This window comes from Triplophysa rosa, linkage group LG19, assembly GCF_024868665.1.
Source record: "Triplophysa rosa linkage group LG19, Trosa_1v2, whole genome shotgun sequence".
NCBI classification, from domain to species: Eukaryota; Metazoa; Chordata; class Actinopteri; order Cypriniformes; family Nemacheilidae; genus Triplophysa; species Triplophysa rosa.
Window position 1 is genome coordinate 13,221,513 of NC_079908.1, and position 6,955 is coordinate 13,228,467.

Sequence of the window (6,955 nt, forward strand, 5' to 3'; positions counted from 1 at the left end):
AGTACACCAATTGGTGCCTTTTACTATTCTTTATAACATGGCTGGTGGCAATTAAGACTGTGTTGTTAAGAACCCTGGGAACTCTCTTAATTAAGTGGACAGATATTATTAAAGTGGGGAATCTACAGTAAATGTGCTTTGTTTAATATTTCATCATCACTTAAATTGCTTTCTACTCGCAACATATTCCCCTCTCGCGGCTAAAATGCAGCACTTTACACCCAATGTATTACATCATTTCTTGCCTTAAAAGAGCCTAAACTTGTGGTAAATGATGGATGGTTAAAACCCCTAAGCCATGCCCTTAGAAAGAATAAAAGCAAAAAGAGACAGAAAACCCATGTTATACTTTAAAATAAGAAGAAAATAGGAAATGTTGGTATAGTTTATCTCCATGAATACACGGTTAAACACTAGCACGCAGCGTTATATTCCCATGCTTTTCAGTGGCTTCAGAAGAGGTGCATCAGTAAATCCACAGCACACTGGGATTCAAGATACCTGTCTGCTTCTTTAAAGCTCAAGGTACAATCATGCAGATGTGCATTATTGCTCAGAATCGATGCGCTATTAGAGCAGGCGATAACGTGATTTATTTTTGTGTTTTTATATCTGCTGTGTTTTTGTAATTGTTCTTGTAGGGAATGGAGATCGGTTTTCTTTCATCCTCTGGGGAAGGTGAAATGATGAGAGCAATGCCTCATTAAATGAAAGAAACTGTTTTCTGTTGCCTCAAACAGCTGTCCCAAAAGACCTTATTGATCGTAATAAATATGATTGTTTATAAAAAGAGCGCAATAGTTTCATAAGGTTAGCTACCCTCTCACAAATTAAAGGAACAGGGTCTCGTTCGCCTTAAGGATAAATGTTTTGCTGGATGTTTGCTTGATGTGAGGACAAATTGCTACATTGCTTCTGAATACTGGTTGTTCATTAAATGATTTCTGCAGTATATTGGCACATGTAAGTTATTATTTATGAAGTCTCCTTCTTCTTGTAAGTGTCAGCCTAAGGGATAATATACAGTATTATTGATCCGATACTTACCTGTATTTCTGTTCGTGTTATAATATGGTTATCTTTATTGCCCAGTATTGGAATTGTGCTTTGGATTTTTGTATTAATGAGGTTGAATATTCTGAGTGTACCTTTTAAGTAACATCCTTATAGATGATTTAGATGGCTATGAAGATCTGTTACTGTAATGTACTGCAAACTCTGTAAAAGCAAGGGTAATATACAATCCATTTGGTCTGACTGTAAACTTCCAACAACTTCCTGCAAAATCAACAATTTATAGAGACTTTTCGATGTGTAACATCAGTTGTGCACTGCATCTGATGACACTCAGTGAAACATTCACAAGTCAACAGAACCAGATTCTGATTTAATGTTGTCGTTGTAAATCTGAATCAGAATCTTTTCTATATTTTCTGGTGAGTGTCTGAGCATGTCGAATAATGCCTGTTTATTGCTTGCATCACATAAATTATGGAAATCATAAACTAGAATTTTTCTCCCCTCAGGATTTGAGCTATTGAGCTAAAGGCAAAACTTTGGCTGACTGGGTTACACCCCTTACAAAAGTCATGGCTTCTCAATGGTGCCATCACCTGCTTGAGGGGAGGTGTTTAAAAATGACACAGTCTAATGCTTTCTTCTCTTACAGTTGGGTTATCTTCTAACAGAGTCAAATAAGCCAATAAACTGAAGGCTTTGGCAATAGCTCTCAGAGCCATTGAGAGAGAGTTGCGTCAACTCCGTTGACTCCAGTGGAATAGTTTTTTCACAGCAATGGCGGTTAATGGAGGCTCTCAATAGTTCCCGGAAGTAAGTAACGCATGGAGCTGCTGCTAAACAGACCGATTGTGATGAACTTTTAACCCATTTAAAGAAATAAGTTATTTAATGAAAAAAAAGAAAGAAATGAAGCATTTAAAGAGAAAACATAACTTCCTGGAATTATCTGAAGGCTCCATGAATCACGTGAAACGTGAAAATTTTAAAATTCCGTAGTCGCGACTCTCTCATGGCTCTGCTAGCTCTGTGGCTAGTGTGGGTTTCACCAACCCATTCTGAGCCATTTCAGCTCCCAGGTCTCATGGAAACATCATGTAAATATGTTTAAGAGATATGTTTCATCTGGTACATTGGTACATATGGTACATTCAATCTCAACTAAGTGGTGCTATTAGCAGTATGACCTTTTCATCACTATTGAGGTAAGTAAAGATTGCAGAAAAAGGTTATTTGTAAATAATGCCTTAAAGTGGGTCTGTTCCTCACATAAAAAAACTGAAAAATATTAAATGAGCAGCCCGAGGGTGCGTAGGAAGCATTAAGTTGTATTTTAAGGTTTTCCTGTGGCGCTGTTGGAGGACAATGACATCACCAATGCCAAGGTCGTGCTGTGAATTATTTTGGGATATAAAATGTAAGTCAACATCCTGGTGAGATTAAGCCCTGGGTTAATAGAATGCAGTTTGATTGTTTGTGTTGGTTCATTTAACAGTCAACAGGACAATTTTCGCAGATAGGCCTAAGCAATGTGTTTTCAAAGAAGAAAATCAAAAAATTCTGTCATTATTTACACGCCCTCTTGCCATTTCAAACCTGTATGACTTTCTATCTTCTGCAGAACACAAAAGAATATATTTTTTTAAATGTTGGTAAAACTGTTGGTCCCCATTGACCATTGACTGGTTTTGTCTCCATACAGTCAATGGGGACCAACGGTTTTTGGTTATCAACAGTTTTTAAAATATCTATTGTGTTTTGCAGAAGAAAATCACACAGGTTTAAAATGACAACAGGGTGAGTAAGTAAAGAAGGTGAACTATTCCTTTAATGCCATGCATGCATTTCACCTTGTTCCTATGGGAACGTGTTTTTGGTGTTCCGAAATTGTATGCATAATCAAGTTTTTGTTGTCAAAGGATTTCAGTGCCTAGCATTCGCCCTCTCGTTCATCCTTTAACTCTTGCATGTTGTGCCAGAACAACAACAGGATTTAAACATGCAGCTACTTTTCTGTTTAGTTCCTATAAAGCCCTGAAAGACACATAGACACAACGTTCCACATAAGAGTTTGTTTTTTAGCACTGTACAAGAGCCCTCCTTTAGTCTTCATTTATACAGCACATCCTCTCATGGGTCTATTGTTATCATCCCCTGAGACAGAAGCCATTTAAGCCATTCATTTCACAGTTCAAGCCGCCAGACAGATTCTTCCCACGGATCTTAAGAGCTGCATCGCCATCGGTTTCTGAGCTTAGAAAGATTGATTATCACTTCCACTGGATATGTTGCCACTGTTCAATGCTACTGTAACATTCAGGAATACTGTGCAGTAGTAAAAGGAATGGTGGAATTCAACTCTTTCAAGATTATGTCAACATGTAGATTGATGAGCTTTAGGTGCAGCAGATAAGAAGATGGAAAGGTGTGGAGGTGTGATAAAAGATGTGGGTATTGGTGATTCTCATTCAATCAATATGCACATCCTCACCTTGTATTGCAAAAACACACTCTGCCGTGAGTCTCTCTGCCTGCCACTAGCCTTTTTTCACATGTGCACTGCATACAATAAAACCTACTGTTCACTGTCATGAGGGTTAAAGTGATTGTTCGCCCTAAAATTAAAATTCTGTCAACATTTACTCACCCTGTTATCATTTTAATCCTGTGTGATTTTCTTTCTTCTGCAAAACACAGAAGATGATATTTTAAAGAATGTTGGTCCCCGAAAACTATTGGTCCCCATTGACGTCTGACACAAAACCAATGCAAGTAAATGGGGACCAATAGTTTTTGGTTACCAACAGTTTTCAGAATATCTTCTTTTGTATTCTGCAGAAGAAAGAAAGTCATACAGGTTTGAAATTACAAGAGGGCGTGCAAATAATGACAGAATTTTCATTTTGAAGGTGAACTATGTTGGTAACCGAACAGCGGCGGTACCCATTGACTATTGTATAAACACAAAACCAATGCAAGTGAAAGGGGACCGCAAGTGAATGTTGTTCATCAACATTCTTCAAACCATCTTCTTTTGTGTTCTGCAGAACAAAGAAAATCATACAGGTTTAGAATGGCATAAGGGTGAGTAAATGATGAAAGAATTAACATTTTTGTGTAAACTATCCCAAAATGTATTAATGATTATTAATGATTGTTAATTCTTTGTTTCTCTGAGAAAGACATGGAAGACATGGGCAATAGCATATTTAAATAATATGTTCCACTTTTATGGATTCGGGCTCCTATTTACAGTTTTAGACACTTTTTAATGTCTATTTACATTCTAAAAAGTGTGCTTCCAACATTACGATAACAAAACGTCCTTTTGTCCTACGCAGAAAACAGCAGAACATAAGGCTATGTAAATTATTACAAAATGTATATTTTAATACATTACTTAAGGTGTCTCTTCAGGTCTGTAGCCCTTGGCTTATAGCAGAATTTTCCATTATATTGTAGCTCATTTTTGTTACTGAGAGGTTGTGTGCCATCTTTTGAGCTCCCTTTATTAAAATTGTACATTCACATGATGAGTCATATAACACTAACCATGTCACGCAGTAATTTCTTGTGAGAGCATCATTTTTTTCAAGAGCATAAATCAATAGTCGCTGCCAGGGCACTGTGCCGTCTCTTTAAATAGAGCTGCGGTGGATTGGTTCAGGGTAATCATAGCTGAGAGAGCCGTTCAAACCAGACAGAAATCGGTTAACATGGGTGCTGGATTCATGCTACTGTAAACTATGTGATTTCATAGCACTGGGTTCAAGACTCATATTTGATTAATTTGAGCTTTGCTGAAAGGTTATTTAACTTTCATCTTCCAATAAATCTGTCTTAAGAAATATTACATCCAGTTACTGTGTGATTACATAGAGATTAACTTAAATCACTTAACAAAAATCACTCCTGCTTATGCAGCTATAGAGAATTCATCCTAAAATAAGAAATGCATTAGTTTAAGAACAGCAGGCTGACTGAAGTTATACAACCTACACGATTTGTGGTAATGAAACACTTTGTAAAACTGCTGCATAAAAATCTAAATCAAACAAAAATGAAGTTCTATTTCTTGTCTGCATGCTAATCACACTTCATTCATTCCTTGTGTGACTGGAACAACAGCGAGCAGATGTAGCAGTGTGTTGAACATGCACACAGAGGTCTGTGGAGGGGACTGAGACCTGTGTCTGCTACCGTGATGCTCTCGTAGGCTCTCGTCTATGGAACAAGATGCACCCGAACAGATGGATGTTTCATAGAGGCAACAGTGATGAGGGAGGCAAACAGTGTAGATCTGAAACTTCATTGTTACGTTAAATGATGACAGTAACAGTCAGCTGTCAAACTAGTGTCATGTCGCTTTCAGAAGTCACAGTGCTTGTGGAGAAAACGTGTGACGTTGACAGCAAAGATCTTGACAGTGTGACTGATAGCATTTATGAGGGTGCAAGAACACAGACCTAGGAAATGGAACATTTATATTATTTAAATCTTGAAGTTTAAATTAAAGGGATAGTTCACCCCAAAAAAAGTAAATTTTGTTATCATTTACTCGCCCTTGTGTCATTTCAAACCTTTATGACGATTTTCCTCTGCAGAACACAAAATAACATATTTTGATGAATGTTGGTAACCGAACAACGGCGGTACCCATTGTTTTGCATTGGTTTTGTGTCCATACAATGGAAGTGAATGGGTACTGCCGTTGTTTTATATTGTTTTATGGCGATATACTGTAGATGCAGTTACGGATGCATTTTTAATATCATTTATTGGTTTCATTTTTAAAATAGAAACAATAATGGATGTGATTGTCTGGATAGTGAAAGAAAAGCGGCCATCAAGTGAATATATGGTACCTAATTTAAATACTTTTTCAAAATCATATAAATAATATGATATATTTAGTCTTATAATATATTTAGTCTTCATTTACTAAATTTCTTTGTTCTGATATATATTTGGAACAATGCTTATTACCAAACAGTTCTTGGACCCCATTGACTACCATAGTAGGAAAAATTACTTTATGTTTTTTGTTCTGTTGAACACAAAAGAAGATATTTTGAAGATTGAAGGACAGCAAACAGTTCCTCAGGCACTACCTTTGTCATTTGTCCTACTATGGTAGTGAATCGGGTCCAAGACCTGTTTGGTTAACAACTAGAGAGTGAGACGGAATGTTATTTTTTGGGTGAACTATTCCTTTTAACTCTCTTAACTTTTCCAAATACTTTCAGACAAACAGGCCCATCTGAGCGGTAGGGAAAAACTAACTTACAGCCTCCTACCAGGTGATGCAATACCTCAAATGCACAGAGCAGATGGACCAATTACACACCAGCGGCGCTCACAAAGGGGGAAGCGACAGATCAGGTAAGCCATCAACTTTAAGCTTCGAATTAAATCTCTACAGGGAGGTGTGAACTGTCCCACTGCAAGATCAGTAACCGTTAAAAATGTCTCTCTCTCTGTCTCGGGGGGCGTCAGACCCACCGTGTAAGGCAGACCTCGATTACTGTGAGCTTAGCTGCACTCGCTGCTTTGCTCATGTTGCTGAGATAAAACAGCTGTGCCTTGGAGTCTCCAGAGACAACAAAACTGTTGGAAAGGTTTACACTGCCTCAAGGGGGTGTACACTTTTGAGAAAATGACAATCCCAGCCTCGTTAAAACCTTGGCAGTATGGGTAATGATTGAGTAACTGTAGCCTAGAGAAAGAAACACTTGCAGTCTGCAGTCACACACACAGGTTCAGCTGAACTCACTGCATGCACAGATGTGATCGGAGTTCATTGAAAAACGTTTTGAAGTTTGATTTGTTTGGGTAATGCCAAAAACCACACTTTACTCTACTTTACTGATGTTTGAACCATTGTAAGCAATGCATTTAGAATAAGTGCCAAAGTCAAGTTGGTGTTAACAAATTCTAC